Raw genomic sequence first — 17,674 nt, 5'->3', positions numbered from 1 at the left:
AAGAATTAGCACTGTTTATTTGATTTTGAGGACATTTGTCAAAGAGGTAAAAATCCTCAAAATATTTGATAAAAACAGAATAGTTATTCATTTAACCAAGAATGACAGTCAAAATACTTTAAGAGCAATAAAAAAGTGACATGAAGGTACAAATTTTAACCCTTTTATTTATTTTTATTTTTTTGAGATAGGGTCTCACTCTTGCCCAGGCTGGTATGCAGTGGCACAATCTCGGCTCACTGCAAATTCTGCCCCCAGTCTCAAGCCTCCCACCTCAGCCTCCCCTGAGTAGCTGGGACCACAGGCGTGCACCACCACACTCAGCTATTTTTTAATATTTTTTTGTAGAGACAGGGTTTCACCATGTTGCCCAGGCTAGTCTCAAACTCCTAAGCTCTAGCGATCTGCCTGCCTTGGCCTCCCAAAGTGTTGGAATTACAGGCATGAACCACTGTGATTGGCCTTATCTCTTTTAAAGCTCAAGTTTCCTAAGGAAGCAAAAAATTAATACAGACAATATAGGAATTATCTTTTTAATTTTATTTTTATTTTTTTGAGGCAGAGTCTTGCTCTGTTGCTCAGGCTGGAGTGCAGTGGCACTATCCCAGCTCACTGCAACCTCCACCTCCCAGGTTCAAAGGATTTTCCTGCCTCAGCCTCCCAAGTAGCTGAGACTATAGGTACGTGCTACCACACCTGGCTAATTTTTATATTATTAGTAGAGACGGGATTTTGCCATGTTGTCCAGGCTGGTCTCGAACTCCTGACCTCAAGTGATCTGCCCACACTGACCTCCCAAAGTGCTGGGATTACAGGCATAAGCCACTGTGCCAGGCCAGGAATTATCATAATAAAATGCAAAATCTTGTTTCTTAAGCCATTTGCCAGAAAGGCAAAGAAAAACCATCTGCCGTGTGATTGCTTCTCCTTATGAGAAGCTCATTTAGATAACCTAGAAATCAAACCTGAAGAATAAAGTACCTGAACTTAATCAGACACAGGAAGAGTGTTTTCAAAGTTATGAGTATAGCATAGCAAGGGAATACATGACTCTCAGTAATTGCATGAGAAGTTTCCTAATTACATTTAAAAATTTAGACATATCAAGAAAAGTCAAGAGTACAGAATCAAGCATTGCTGTTTTAGACCTTCAAGATACCACTTTTCAGCATTAGGCCACAACAACAGTTAGAACCAGAGGAAAAAAGTTACAGAAGCTGATGAAAAAGCAGAAGGAGAGATTTCTCATTTCAGGCCTTCTCAAGAGGAGAATAAGCTGAAAGCACTGAGACACAACAAAAGCTGAACTTCTAAGATAAGAATCTGAGAAGTTTTCAAAAGAAATAGGTTTCAGAATTAAAAATCAAAATGTCTTATAATTTCACTAAGATCGGCCAGGCCTGGTGACTCTCGCCTGTAATCCCAGCACTTTGGGAGGCTGAGGCAGGTGCATCACCTGAGGTCAAGACTTCGAGACCAGCCTGGCCAACATAGTGAAACGCCGTCTCTACTAAAAATACAAAAAATTAGCTGGGCTTGGTAGCAGGTGCTTGTAATCCCAGCTACTCAGGAGGCTGAGGCAGGAGAATCGCTTGAACCTTGGAGGCAGAGGTTGCAGTGAGCCGAGATTGCGCCATTGCACTCCAGCCTGGGCAACAAGAGCAAAGCTCCGTCTTAAAAAAAAAAAAAAAAATTCACTAAGATCAAATTAATACTGGTTTTAATATAGAGGACCAATATTACAAGGACTATTATGAATAATTCTTTTTAAATTGTAGTCAACTTAATTACATACAAAATTCCTCTTGTGAATCCCCCTTCACAAACCTTATCACAACTCATACACAACACCCATGACTTGCTTGGACACTCTGATTTGTCCTACATTTTTTTCTTTTTTAAATAATCATATTACTTTAAGACAAAAATGTGCCATACAGAATCCTTTTTTACATACAATCTTTTTTTCTTTATAATCTTTTCTACCAAAAAAAAAATTTTTTTTTTTTTTTTGAGATAGAGTCTTACTCTGTCACCCAGGCTGGAGTGCAGTGACACAGTCTCGGCTCACTGAAACCTCCACCTCCCAGGTTCAAGTGATTCTCGTGCCTCATCTTCCTGAGTAGCTGGGAGTACAGCACCACCATACATGGCTAATTTTTGTATTTTCAGTAGAGACAGGGTTTCACCATTTTGGCCAGGCTTGTCTTGAACTTCTGGCCTCAATGATCTGCCTGCCTTGGTCTCCCAAAGTGCTGAGATTACAGGTGTGAGCCACCATGTCCAGCCAAAAACAAAATTTTTGTTAATTCATAACTTTTCTTATACTTTCCTCTCTTACTGGTTCCTTTCTACCTTCCTTCATAAATAACTTTTAAATAAGCTCTAAATTATATAGAATTTTTTCTCCATTAGAACATAACTTACAAAATTATGTATTAACTAGAATTTTTATTTTTAGTAACCTTAAATTTTTTTTTTTTTTTTTTTTTTTTTTTGAGACGGAGTCTCGCTCTGTCGCCCAGGCTGGAGTGTAGTGGCCGGATCTCAGCTCACTGCAAGCTCCGCCTCCCGGGTTCACGCCATTCTCCTGTCTCAGCCTCCTGAGTAGCTGGGACTACAGGCGCCCGCCACCTCGCCCGGCTAGTTTTTTTGTATTTTTTAGTAGAGACGGGGTTTCACCGTGTTAGCCAGGATGGTCTCGATCTCCTGACCTAGTGATCCACCCGTCTCGGCCTCCCAAAGTGCTGGGATTACAGGCTTGAGCCACCGCGCCCGGCCAGTAACCTTAAATTTTAATGAAAATCTAGGAAGCAAGAAATCCTGAACTGTTTATCAGATAATAGCATTTTATAGATGAAACTATGCCACAATTTTTAGAAACATGTTACCCTATACCACAAAACTTTCTTAGTTGGTAGTGAACCAGACATCCAATGAGCATTTGTTATTTAATTTAAAATAATTTTGAGACATTAAATTACATAAAAAGTTCACCTACAAGCACTTGTTACATTTACATGTATCAATTTTTTCATTTTTAACAGTTTATCTAGATTATTTTATTTCTAAAAACTGAGCTATCACAAAAAAGCTAGTCATTATTATTATTATTATTTTTTTTTTTTTTTTTTTGAGACGGAGTCTCGCTCTCTCCCCCAGGCTGGGGTGCAGTGGCGCAATCTTGGCTCACTGCAAGCTCCGCCTCCCAGGTTCACGCCATTCTCCTGCCTCAGCCTCCCGAGTAGCCGGGACTACAGGCGCCCGCCACCTCGCCCAGCCAATTTTCTGTGTTTTTAGTAGAGACGGGGTTTCACCGTGTTAGCCAGGATGGTCTCGATTTCCTGATCTCGTGATCCGCCCGCCTCGGCCTCCCAAAGTGCTGGGATTACAGGCGTGAGCCACTGCGCCCAGCCAAAGCTACTCATTATTTAAAGTTATTTTCCTATTAACCATTTTTAAAATCTGTGAACATCAAGTATTCACCTAGGTAAAAATCTTAAAGTGAAACACATGAGCAAGTTGCTAATAACTCAGAAGATTCAGGTGTTTTCATTGAACCACCAATCCTAAAATAGTCTTATGTATCAAAACATACACACACACACACACACAAAGATTATTCTCATTTTGACTTGGTTTATACTCTTATAATCTTTGTGTCAAACCCTGACATCTTAATATATCTAGCAGAGACAAATACAAAACTGTTTGGTCAATAAACTCAGATAAAAGTGTATGTTGACAATTCTGAAGACATTTTTATCTTACCAATAATTTTAAAACCAGCTTATTTATTAAAAATTTACTTAAGTCATATGAACATGAAAAACATTTGGACTTACTTAATTTATCAGTGCTCTTTTATTTATAATCCATTTCGGTACCATGTAGACACAACTTATATCATAATACATGTACAAGATACAAACACGCCTAAACATATATATACACACACGTATAAAGATCCTATAGCTTTTACCTTGGTAATCTAGCCATGAGATAGAAAGACAAACTAACCAGTTTACAAAAGATGGCTAGATCCAAATTATTTCTGACAAAATTGGAACCCGTTCACGTGGTTAAACTTTGTTTGCCTCAATTGGTAATTCAATGAAGGCTGTAGGCCAAATTTTTGGGAAAAGTCATTTTCGTGGCAGTTTATTTTTTTTCATATTTTGTATTTATTATTTATTTTATCTTTTTTTGTATTTTTTATTTATTCTTTCTGGCAGTTTATTTTTAAAACCTCTCTTACCATTTTTTCCTTCAGCTTCAAATGAGTTTCCAATGTTTACATTTTAGCTAGAACTGGCTGAACTGTATAAGAAAAACAAAATTTCCAGGTATCCTTGAATTAGTGAGCTTTATCTCAATAGCAGTAACTTAATAACAGCAGATTCAAAGTAGCCAGGAAAACAGCCAGGCACAGTGGCTTATGCCTGTAATCCTAGCACTTTGGGAGGCTAAGGCAGGTAGATTGCTTGAGCTCAGGAATGTGAAGCCAGCCTGGGCAATAGGGTGAAACTGCTACAGAAAAAAAGCAAAAATTCGCCAGGCATGGTGGCACATGCCGGTAGTCCCAGCTACTCAGGAGGCCGAGGTAGGAAGATCGCTTGAGCCCAGGAGGTCAAGGGTGTAGTGAGCTGAGACGGTGACACTGCACTCCAGCCTGGGCACCAGAGAAAGACCCCATCTCAAAACAAACACACAAACAAACAAAAACCCAAAAACCCAAAGGAGACAGAAAAGAGAGAAATAGAGAAATTTAAAAGACTCTACTTAATTCTATAGTTGCAGGTTAACCATTTGAACTCAGAATTTTCTTGCCATAATTTGCCTATCAGTTTAAAATGTGCACAAAAATGAGCCATAATGTATAACCAGCTGGAGTCCCAGAAAAATCTAGCATGCCTTTGAACTTTTCTGTTTTTAAATAATTTTTAAAAAGAAGAGAGAAGATCCAAATAAACACAATTAGAAATGATGAAGGGGGCTGGGCATGGTGGCTCAGGCCTGTAATCCTAGCGCTTTGGGAAGCCGAGGTGGGTGGATCACAAGATCAGGAGTTCAAGACCAGCCTGTCCAAGATGGTGAAACCCTGTCTCTACTAAAAATACAAAAAAAAAAAAATAGCCAGGCCTGGTGGCGGGGACCTGTAATCCTGGCTACTTGGGAGGCTGAAGCAGAGAATTGCTTGAACCTGGGAGGCGGACGTTGCAGTGAGCCGAGATCACGCCATTACACTCCAGCCTGGGCAACAGAGCAAGACTTGGTCTCAAAAAAAAAAAAAAAAAAAAGGCTGGGCACGGTGGATCATGCCTGTAATCCCAGCACTTTGGGAGGCCGAGGTGGGTGGATCACCTGAGGTCAGGAGTTTGAGACCAGCCTGGCCAACATGGTGAAACCCCATCTCTACTAAAAATATAAAAACTAGCTGGGCATGGTGGTAGGCACCTGTAATCCCAGCTACTCAGGAGGCTGAGGCAGGAGAATTGCTTGGACCCAGGAGATGGAGGTTGCAGTGAGCCGACACGGTGCTACTGCACTCCAGCCTGGGCAACAGAGTGAGACTCCGTCTCAAATTAAAAAAAAAAAAAAAAAAAGAAAGAAAGAAATGATGAAGAAGATGTTACCATTGATCCCACAGAAATTAAAATAATCATCAGGAACTACTATGAACACTTATGTGCACACAAACTAGAAAACCTAGAAGAGATGGATAAATTCCTGGATATATACACCCTCCCAAGACTGAAACAGGAAGAAATTGATCCCCCGAACAGACCAATAGCAAGCTCCTACATTGAATCAGGAATACCAACCAAAAAAAGCCCAGGACTAGACGGATTTGCAGCCAAATTCTACCAGATGTATAAAGAAGAGCTGGTACCACTCCTACTAAAACTATTCCAAAAAATTGAAAGGGAAGGACTCCTCCCCAACTCTTTCTATGTGGCCAGCATGATTCTGATACCAAAACCTGGCAGAGAAACACGTAAATAAGAAAATTTCAGGCCAATATCCTTGATGAACATGGATTCAAAAATCCTCAACAAAATTCTCGCAAGCCAAATCCAGCAGCACATCAAAAAGCTAATCTATCATGATCTAGTAGGCTTCATCCTCAGGATGCAAATTTGGTTCAACATACACCAATCAGTAAATGTGATTTAGCACATAAACAGAACTAAAGTAAAAAACCACATGATTATCTCGATAGATATAGAAAAGGCTTTTGATAACATTCAACATCCATCATGTTAAAAAACGCTCAATGAACTAGGTATTGAAGGAACATACCTCAAAATAATAAAAGCCATCTATGACAAACCCACAGCTGATATTATACCGAATGGGCAAAAGCTGGAAGTATTCCCCTTGAAAACTGGCACAAGACAAGGATTCCTCTCTCTTACTACTTCTATTCAACATAGTATTGAAAGTCCTAGCCAGAGCAATCAGGGAAGAGAAAGAAATAAAGGGCATCCTAGTAGGAAAAGAGGAAGTTAAACTACCCCTGTTTGCAGATAATGATTCTATAAGCAGAAAGCCCCATAGTCTCAGCCCTAAAGCTCCTTCAGCTGATAAACAAACAACTTCAGCAAAGTTTCAGGATACAAAATCAACATATAAAAATCACTGGCATTCCTATATACCAACAACAGCCAAGCTGAGAGCCAAATGAGGAAGGCAATCCCATTCACAATTGCCACAAAATGAATAAAATACATAGGAATACAGCTAGCCAAGGAGGTGAATGATCTGTACAATGAGAATTACAAAACATGGCTCAAAAGAAATCGAAGAAGACACAAACAAATGGAAAACATCCCATGCTCATGGATAGGAAGATTCAATATCATGAAAATGGCCATACTCCCCAAAGCAATTTACAGATTCAATGCTGTTCCTATCAAATTACCAATGACATTATTCACATAATTAGAAAAAACTATTTAAAAATTCATACAGAAAAAAAAATCCTAAGCAAAAACAACAAAGCTGGAGGCATCACATTACTCAACTTCAACCTATACTACAGGGCTACAGTAAGCAAAACAGCATGGTACTGGTACAAAAACAGACACATAGACCCAGGGAACAGAATAGAGAGCTCAGAAGCAAGGCTGCACACTTATGACCATAAGGTCTTTGACAAAGCTGACAAAAACAAGAAATGGGAAAAGATTCTCTATTCAATAAATGGTGCTAGGATAACTGGTTAGCCATATGCTGAAGTTTGAAGCTGGACTCCTTCCTTACACCATACACAAAAGTCAACTCAAGATGGATTAAAGACTTAAATGTAAAACCCAAAACTATAAAAATCCTGGAAGGCAACCTAGGTGATACCATCCTGGACATAGGAATGGGAAAAGAGTTCATGACAAAGACACCAAAAGCAATCACAACAAAACCAAAAGTTGACAAATGGGATCTAATTAAATTTAAGAGCTTCTGCACAGCAAAAGAAACTATCAAAGGAGTAAACAGACGACCTACAGAATGGGAGAAAATATCTGCAAACTATGCATCTGACAAAGGTCTAATATCCAGCATCTATAAGGAACTTAAATCTATAATAGAAAAACAATCAGGCCGAGCACGGTGGCTCATGCTTGTGATCCCAGCACTTTGGAAGGCCAAGGCGGAGAGATCACGAGGTCAGGAGTTCGAGACCAGTCTGGCCAATATGGTGGAACGCTGTCTCTACTAAAAATACAAAAAGTAGCTGGGCACAGTGGCATGCACCTGTAGTCCCTGCTACTCGGGAGGCTGAGGTGGAAGAATAGCTTGAACCTGGAAGGCAGAGGTTGCAGTGAGGTGAGATTATACCACTGCACTCCAGTCTGGGTGACAGAGCAAGACTTCATCTCAAAAAAAAAAAAAAAAAAAGAGAAAAACAATCCCATTAAAAGTGGGCAAAGGACATGAACAGATACTTTTCAAAAGACACATGTGGCCAACAAGCATATAAAAAAAAAAAAACAGTATCACTGAACATTAGAGAAATGCAAATCAAAACCACAATGAGATACCATCTTGCACAGTCAAAATGGCTATTATTAAAAAGTCAAAAAATAACAGATGCTGGTGAGGTTGCAAAGGAAAGGGAACACTTATACACTGTTGGTAAAAATGTGAATTAGATCAACCATTGTGGAAAGCAGTATGGCGATTCCTCAAAGAACTAAAAACAGAACTACTATTCGACCCAGCAATCTCATTACTGGGTATATACACCCAGAGGAATATAAATCATTCTAACACAAAGACACATGCATGTGAATGTTCATTGCAGCACTATCCACAATAGTAAAGACATGGAATCAACCTAAATGCCCATCAATGATAGACTGGGTAAAGAAAATGTGGTACCTATACACCATGGAACACTATGCAGTCATGAAAAAGAACAAGATTGTGTCTTTTTCAGGAACATGGATAGAGCTGGAGGTTACTATCCTTAGCATACTAATGCAGGAACAGAAAACCAAATCCCACATGTTCTCACTTATAAGTGGAAGCTAAATAACTCATGAGCACAAAGAAGGGAACAACAGACACTAGGGTCTACTTGAGGGTGGAGGGTGGGAGGAAAGAGAAGCAGAAAAAATAACTATTGGGTACTAGGCTTAATACCTGGGTGATGAAATAATCTGTACAACAAACCCCCATGACACAAGTGTACCTATATAACAAGCCTTCACATGTACCTCTGAACCTAAAAGTGAAAAAAAGAGTAAAAAATAAAATAAAATAAAAATAAAATAAAATAATGTGAGTAGAAATAAAGAACTACTTGTGATAAAATAATCCATCAATTTATGGCTCAAAATTAAAGTTTGTTTTAATATAATTTTAAGGTAAGCTATGTCTCAAGATAAACTAACTGAAATTCTTTTTTTTTGTTTGTTTGTTTGTTTTGTTTTCCAGACGGAGTTTCACTGTTGTTGCCAAGGCTGGAGTGCAATGGCGCGTTCTCGGCTCACTGCAACTTCTGCCTTCTGGGTTCGAGCAATTCTCCTGCCTCAACCTCTGGAGTAGCTGGGATTACAGGTGCGAGCCACCACACCCGGCTAATTTTTGTATTTTTAGTAGAGACGGGATTTCACCATGTTGGCCAGGCTGGTCTCAAACTCCTGACCTCGGGTGATCTGCCTGCCTTGGCCTCTCAAAGTGCTGGGATTACAGGTGTGAGCCACACTGTGCCAGGCCTGAAATTCTTTTAAAAAATAATAATTAAGGCCAGGCGCAGTGGCTTACGCCTGTAATCCCAGCACTTTGGGAGTCTGAGGCAGGCAGATCATGCGGTCAGGAGATCGAGACCAGCCTGACCAACATGGTGAAACCCCATCTCTACTAAAAATACGAAAATTAGCCAGGCGTGGTGGTGCGCACCTGTAATCCCAGCTACTCAGGAGGCTGAGGCAGGAGAATCGCTTGAACCCAGGAGGTGGAGGTTGCAGTGAGCTGAGATCGCCCCACTGCACTCCAGGCTGGGCAACGGAGCGAGAGTCCATCTCCAAAAATAAAAATAAAATAAAATTTAAAAATAATAATTAAGCCAGGCCCGGTGGCTCATGCTTGTAATCCTAGCACTTTGGGAGGCTGAGGCAGGTGGATCACCTGAGGTCAAGAGTTCAAGACCAGCCTGGCCAACATGGTGAAACACCATCTTTACCAAAAATACAAAAATTTGCTGGGTGTGATAGCTCCTGCCTGTAATCTCAGCTACTCGGGAAGCTGAGACAGGAGAATTGCTTGAACCCAGGGAATGGAGGTTGCAGTGAGCCAAGATTGTGCCACTGCACTCCAGCCTGGGTGACAGAGCAAGACTCCGTCTCAAAAATAAATAAATAAATAAATAATAATAATAATAATTTAAAAACTAATAAACACATAGAAACCAAAACAAATGGAGCACTCCCAAACTCATTCCTGAAAAGGGACACTGGAGAATTGTCTTTAAGAATCTTATCTTACACCAAATGGTACACAGGCAACCCATGCTAGGTCCAAATGACACAAAAGCTCAAATAGCATAGACAAAGGATTTCCAGTGTGTGCCTGGTTTGACTTACCCAGTCTTGGGGCCCATCAACTCCCTTGGATACGACTTCTTGCACCACCAAAGTGTTACAGGCTGCTGATTCCATGAAGAGGACAGAAGAGAAGGTCCCAAAAACAAAAGATTTCTCAGTTGCTGCTAGGACACCCCTGGAATCCCAGCCACAGGGGCAGCTAGCCATGAGCAGCAACTGGCACTCATAAGCGGTTGTTGCTCTGCCCGATAACATGAACAGGTAACCCCTGGTGCACTGCTGCCGCCAATTGCTCCATCCATGGAAACCAGGCAGGCTAGACCACCAGAGTGCACACAGCCCCACGTTGGGTGCCAAATTTTGTAACTGAACCTATGTTTGGCTGCTTGCTGCTCAAAAACCAGACACGAGAAATGAGGGTTGGTGGGAGGAAAAGCCAGATTTATTTGGATAGCCAGCAAAACCAATAACATGGTGAACTCATGTTTAAGAAATCATTGTGTACTCAAGGTTGTGAGGATTTTTGTTTGTTTATTTGTTTTTTTGAGACGGAGTCTCACTCTGTCGCCCAGGCTGGAATGCCATGGCATGATCTCGGCTCACTACAACCTCCGCCTCCCGGGTTCAAGCAATTCTCCTGCCTTAGCCTCCCGAATAGCTGGGACTACAGGCACACGCCACCACTCCCGGCTATTTTTTTTTTTTGTATTTTAGTAGAGACAGGGTTTCACTGTGTTGCCCAGGCTGTTCATGAACTCCTGAGCCCAGGCAATCTGCCAGCTTCAGCCTCCCAAAGTGCTGGGATTACAGATATTGGGACACCGCACCCAGCCAGAAGATTTTTTTTAATGTTTTCTTCTAGTCACTTTATAACTTCAGCTTTTACATGTAAGTCTAATTTTTATGTTTATCAGGTAGGTACTGAAGTGTATTTTCTTCCTTGCAACTATGTAGTTCTTTTAGAAACACATCTTTAGGCCAGGCGCAGTGGCTCAAGCCTGTAATCCCAGCACTTCGGGAGGCCAAGACGGGCGGATCACGAGGTCAGGAGATCGAGACCATCCTGGCTAACACGGTGAAACCCCACCTCTACTAAAAAATACAAAAAACTAGCCGGGCGAGGTGGCAGGCGCCTGTAGTCCCAGCTACTCGGGAGGCTGAGGCAGGAGAATGGACTGAACCCGGGAGGCAGAGCTTGCAGTGAGCTGAGATCTGGCCACTGCACTCCAGCCCAGGCGACAGAGCAAGACTCCGTCTCAAAAAAAAAAAAAAGAAACACATCTTTAAAAGGCTGTCCTTTCTCCACTGAATTATCGTGGTCCCTTTGCTGAAAATCAATTGATCACACGTATGGGGTTCTGTTTCACTCATCATTGTTTATCCTTATATCAGCATCACATTATCTTGATGACTGTAGCCTTGTCATAAGTCTTCAAAAGAAGTAGTCTAAGTTCTGAAACTTCATTCTTTCCCCAAAATTTTTTGGCTATTTAATACATTTAACATTTGCATACATTTTGGAATTAGCCAGTCAATTTCTAAATCAAAAGACTGCTGAAAATTTGACTAGAATTGCATTTAATTTATAGAAAATCTTACATGTGTTGAATTAAACAATCCATAGTATTTTCTTTTTTTTTTAGACAAAGTCTTGCTCTGTCGCCCAAGCTGAGTGCAGTGGTGCGATCTCAGCTCACTGCGACCTCTGCTTCCCAGGTTCAAGTGATTCTCCTACCTCAGCCTCCTGAGCAGCTGGAATTACAAGTGCATGCCACCATGCCCAGATAATTTTTGTACTTTTTGTAGAGACAGGGTTTCACCATGTTGGCCAGGCTGGTCTCGAACTCCTGACCTCAAATGATCTGCCTGCCTCAGCCTCCCAAAATCCTGGGATTACAGGTGTGAGCCACTGTGCCCAGCCCATAGTATGTTTTCTCATGTATTAAAATCTTTTAAATTTGTCTCAGCAATGTTTATAGGTTTCAGTATATAGGTGTTACGTATATTTTGTTAAATTCATCCTTAAGTACTTAATGTCTTTTTATACTGTTCCAGATGACATCTTTAAAATTTAATTTTCCAACTTTCTTTCCAAGAGAATTCCAATTATGTTTCCAAGAGAACTGAAAACGTATGTTCACATAAAAACTTGCACACAAATGTTTATAGCAGCATTATGCATAATAACCAAAAAGTGGAAACACCCAAATGTTCATCAACCTATGAGTGAATAAACAAAAAGTAGTATATACATACAAGGGGATGTTATTCAGTTATAAAAAGGAATGAAGTGCTGACACATGCCACAACATTGGTGAACCTTGAAAGCATTTCAGTAAGTGAAAGAAGCCAGACACAAAAGCCCACATATATTGGGTGATTCCATTTTTATGAAATGTCAGAATAAGCAAATCCATAAAAACAGAAAGTAGATTAGTCATTGACAGGAACTGTGGGGAGGGGTAAATGACGAACAAGTGCCAATAGATAAGAGGTTTCTTTTTAGGATGATGTAAATGCTCTAGAATTAGATACTGGTGATGGTTACACAATTTTATGTACATATTAAAAACCACTGGATGGGCACGATGGCTCATGCCTGTAATCCCAGCACTTTGGGAGGCCGAGGTCAGGAGTTCGAGACCAGCCTGGCCAACATGGTGAAACCCCGTCTCTACTAAAAATACGAAAAAACTAGCCCGGCGTGATGGGGCGTGCCTGTAGTCCCAGCTACTCGGGAGGCTGAGGCAGGAGAATTGCTTGAACCCAGGAGGCGGAGGTTGCAGTGAGCCTAGATTGTGCCACTGCACTCCAGCCTGGGCAATAGAAGGAGACTCCGTCTCAAAAAAAAAAAACAAAAAAACCCCACTGTATTGTATAATTTTAAATGGTGAGTTTTATGGTACAAGAATTATACCTCGATTAAAAAAAATTATTTTCCAATTGCTTATTGTTAGTATATAAAAATACAATTAATATTTGGTTATTGACGTTGTATCCTACGATCTTGCTAAATTCAACTTTTAATGCTATGGTTTGCATGTATTCCCCCAAAAGCATGTATTGAAAACTTAATCCCCGACGCAGCAGTGTTGGCAGCTAAGGCCTAATGACAGGCAATTAGGCCACGAGGGCTCCACCCTCATACATAGATTAGTGATGTTATCGTGGAAGTGAGTTCATTATTGTAGAAGTGGGTTCATTGTAAAAGGGTGAGTTCAGTGCCCTTTTCTCTTTCTTGCCCTCTTACCTTCTGCCATGAGATCACACAGCAAGAAGTCCCTTGCCAGCCTCTCAGTCTTGGACTTCCCAGCCACCAGAACCATGAGCCAAATAAACTTCTGTTCTTGGGCATCCTGTTACAGTAGCACAAAAGAACAAAAATAGAAAATTGGTACCGGAGAAGTGGGGTATTGTTATAACAAATACCTGAAAATGTGGAAGTGACTTTGAAAGTGGGTAATGGGTAGAGGCTGAAGAATTTGGAGGAGAAGCCTAGGGAAAAAAAAAAAACTGTACAGAGCATTAAGGCTCAGAAGAAGAAAATAGCTGTTAGGAAAGTCTGAAATTGCTTAGAGATTACTTAAAGGGTCGTGACCAGAATGTTGGTGGAAATGTGGACCGTGAAGACTATTCTGATGAGTCTCAGATGAAAATGAGGAACAAGGTACTGGAAACTGGAAAAAGGGTCATCCTTATTATAAAGTGGCAAAGAAGTTAGCTGAATTGTGTCTGTGCCCAAGGGCTTTATGGAAGACAGAACTTAAGAACCATGAACTAGGATATCTGGCTGAAGTAAAATCTAAGAAGTAAAGCATCATGAAGCTGCGTGGCTTCTCTTAACTATATGTGGTAAATTTAGAGAGGACACACATGATTTAAAGATAGTGATTATCACTTAAAAGGGAAGCAGAATAGAAAGACTTGGAAAATGTCCATTCTGGCCATGTAAAGAGTGAAAAGCCATGTTTAGGAGAGCAAACCAAAGGTGTGGCAAAGCAACTGTTTACTAAAGAGATTAGTAGGGCTGGAAATGAGTCAGGTGCTATCAATCAAGACAATGAGAGGATGAGGCTGCCCCTCCCATCACAAGCGAGAGCAGGGTATTGAGGGTGAGCTTTCCAGAGAAGCACCAGCAGGTGATCAGCATTTACTACCTGCATTCCCTCAAGTCTCTGCTCCCTGCACAGCACTCCTTGGCCACCCCAGCCCTGGCTCAAGTGTGGCCAGGTGCAGCATGTGCTGCTGCTCCAGAGGGCGCAAGCTCTAAATCTTGGCAGTATTCACATGGTGCCAACTCTGCAGATGCCAAGAGGGTGCAAGCTATGGGCCTTCACCTAGATTTCAAGGAATATCTCGGACAGCCTGGGGGCCCAGGCAGAAATGTGGTGTAGGGTCAGAGCCACAGCAGAGAGTATCCTGGAGGCACCAGAGTCCCCGTTAGGACATCTCATAGTGGAACTTGTTTGATTTCACAGGCTCAAGGCTGGAAGAAGTTTGCCTCAGAATGAATTGTGCCATGAGTCTCTCCCATATCTAATGTAGATGAGACACTGCACTTTGGACTTTTGAATTGGTGCAGGAATGATTTAAGACGTGGTGTTATTAGGATGAAATGAATATATTTTTCATGTGAGAAGGATGTGAATTTGAGGGGACAAGGATAGAATACTATGTTTTTAATGTATTCTCCAAAAAGCATATGTTGGAAACTTAATCCTCAATGTAACATTATTGAGAAGTGGAGCCTAATGAGAGGTGATTAGGCCATGAAGCTCCAACTCTATGAATGGATTAAGGCCATCATCACAGGAGCAACTTCATTATTTCAGGAATGGATTTGTTATAAAAGGGCAGATTCAGGCTGGGCGCGGTGGCTCAAGCCTGTGATCCCAGCACTTTGGGAGACCGAGATAGGCGGATCACGAGGTCAGGAGATCGAGACCATCCTGGCTAACACGGTGAAACCCCGTCTCTACTAAAAAAAAAATACAAAAAACTAGCCAGGCGTAGTGGCGGGCGCCTATAGTCCCAGCTACTCCGGAGGCTGAGGCAGGAGAATGGCATAAACCCGGGAGGCGGAGCTTGCAGTGAGCTGAGATCTGGCCACTGCACTCCAGCCTGGGCGAGACAGCGAGACTCCATCTCAAAAAAAAAAAAAAAAAAAGGGCAGATTCAAGTTTGAACCCCTTCTCTCTCTCTCTCTCTCTTTCTCTCTCTCTCTCTCTCTCTCTCCTTTCTCTCTCTCTGTTGTCTTTTTGCCTTCTGCCCTGAGATGATGCAGCAAGAAGGCCTTTACAAGATGCCAGCCCCTCAATCTTGGACTTCCCAGTCTCCAGAACCATGACCCAAATAAATTTCTGTTTATTTTAAATTACTCAGCCTTAGATATTCTGTTATAGCAGCACAAAATGAACGAAGACAATCAGTTCTACCTTTCAAATGTAGATTCCTTCAGATTTTTATGACATTCACAAATAAAAAGGGTTTTACTGTTTAATTTTTGTCCTATATATACTTTATTTATTTTTCTCCCCTTATTGCTCTGGCTAGATCTCCGGTACAATGTTGAATAGAATGGTAAGACAGAGAGCGATTGATAGCTAATATAAATGTTGATATTTAGGGAATGTTAATAACGGATACAAGGGAGTTCTTTGTACTATTCTTTAACCTTCTTTATATCAAAATAAATAGTTAAAAAGAAAAAACGTAAGAAACTATGTGCCACACACTGCTCTAAGCATATTTTAAGTTATTTAATTCTTTCAACATCCCTCTGAGGCAGATATTTTTACCCACTTTTACAAAGAAGGAAACTGAGGCATAGAAAGGTTAAGTAGCTTTACCAGGATCACACAGTTTGTAGTTAGCAGAAGCAATATTTGAATCAAGGCAGCCTGGCTCCCGAGTCTTTGCCCTTATCCACTATGCTATTCTGTCTATCCAAAGAGCATATCTTTAGTTTTTATTTATTTTATGAGGACATTCACGGGAACTTTCATAATCTCAGCCCCTCTAACTTACTTTTTCCCATTAAGTTAAGTTCTTCAACTAGAATTTCTCTTGGCCTCAGGTTTTGCTTGTTTGTTTATTCATTTGTTGAGGAACTTAAATGTGATAGCCGGAGAAGAACCACGGAACTTTATTGACTTTGATAGATAAGGGTCTGAAAACGTGGCAGAGTGTTGTCACTCTAAATAAGATGGCACAGAAGGTGAAGATGCTCAGGTCAAGAGGATGTCTGGTGTAGGGCTTGAGGCAAAGGGACTTATATGTAACATTAGCACTATCTAGCACTAACTGTAGAGAAAAAATGGACCAATTATGGTTATGTTTTTTTGTTTTTCTGTTTTTTGGAGACAGGGTCTTATTTTGTTGCCCAGGCTGGAGTGCAGTGGTGTGATCTCAGCTCACTGCAACCTCTGCCTCTTGGGCTCATGTAATCCTCCCGCCTCAGCCTCCCAAGTAGCTGGGCTATGGGCAAGTGCCACCATGTTTGGCTAACTTTTATATTTATTTGGGGGTATTTTTGTAGAGATGGGGTTTTGCCATGTCACACACCCTGTTCTCAAACTCCTGGACTCAAGCAATCTGCCGGCCTCAGCCTCCCAAAGTGCTGGGATTACAGGAGTTAGCCACCAAGCCTGGTCCCCAATTATGATTCTAAGCTTCTCAAAAACGTAAGGCAAACGACACAAATGTGGGTGTTGCAACCTTATTTTCTTCTTTTTTTTCTTTTTTTTTTAGACAGAATCTCGCTCCGTTGCTCAGGCTGGAGTGCAATGGCCCGATCTTGGCTCACTGCAGCCTCTGCCTCCTGGGTTCAAGAGATTCTCCTGCCTCAGCCTCCCGAGTAGCTGGGACAGCAGGCATGTGCCACCACCATGCCCAGCTAAGTTTTTGTATTTTTAGTAGAGTTGTGGTTTCTCCATGTTGGTCAGGCTGGTCTCAAACTCCTGACCTCAGGTGATCCGCCTGCCTCAGCTTCCCAAAGTGCTGGGATTACAGCGTGAGCCACCACGCCTGGCCACCACGCCCGGCCTAGCAACTCTCACATCTGTGTCCTCCTTTGCTCTCCCGCTAGGCTGTAGCTGCTTGTCTAGCACAATAGTTTTCAAACTGTTTGCCTAGGGGCTTCAGAGTTCTATCAGGTGCCTTGGGAGCTGTGGTTGAGGAGCAAGAGAGAGGACGCATACGCCTCAGGATTCCACTTTTTTTTTGTTTTGAGACGGAGTCTCGCTCTGTCGCCCAGGCTGGAGTGCAGTGGCGTGATCTCCATTCACTGCAAGCTCCGCCGCCTCCTGGGTTCACGCCATTCTCCTGCTTTAGCCTCCCTAGAAGCTGGGACTACAGGCACCCGCCACCACTTTTGTATACTGAAGTAGCATATAAGTTTTTGTTTAGAAGGATTGCAATGTTTAAAAAAAAAAGATGGTCCTGGTGCAGTGACTCACACCTGTAATCCTAGCACCTTGGGAGGCCAAGTTAGGCGCATCACTTGAGCCTGGGAGTTTGAGACCAGCATGGGTAACATAGGGAGGCTCTGTCTCTACAAAAATAAAACAATTCGCTGGGCGTGGTGGCACATGCTTGTGTCCCAGCTACTTGGGAGGCTGACGTGG

General features: G+C 41.6%; 1 protein-coding gene across 3 annotated transcripts in view; it reads right to left on the bottom strand.

Moving 5' to 3' along the window:
- LOC105471513 (coiled-coil domain containing 73) overlaps positions 1-13,403 on the bottom strand; it is a 265,590-nt gene extending 252,187 nt beyond the window's left edge. For all 3 annotated transcript variants that reach the window (XM_071074899.1, XM_071074901.1, XM_071074900.1), the window contains exon 1: positions 13,300-13,403. The gene's annotated coding sequence lies outside the window, so the exon portion shown is untranslated. The remainder of the gene's footprint in view (positions 1-13,299) is intronic.
- Positions 13,404-17,674: the final 4,271 nt, after the last annotated feature.

This window comes from Macaca nemestrina, chromosome 12 (assembly GCF_043159975.1).
Source record: "Macaca nemestrina isolate mMacNem1 chromosome 12, mMacNem.hap1, whole genome shotgun sequence".
NCBI lineage: Eukaryota > Metazoa > Chordata > Mammalia > Primates > Cercopithecidae > Macaca > Macaca nemestrina.
The sequence above is the reverse complement of the archived record's forward strand: the minus strand, read 5'-3'. Positions and strand labels throughout refer to the sequence as shown.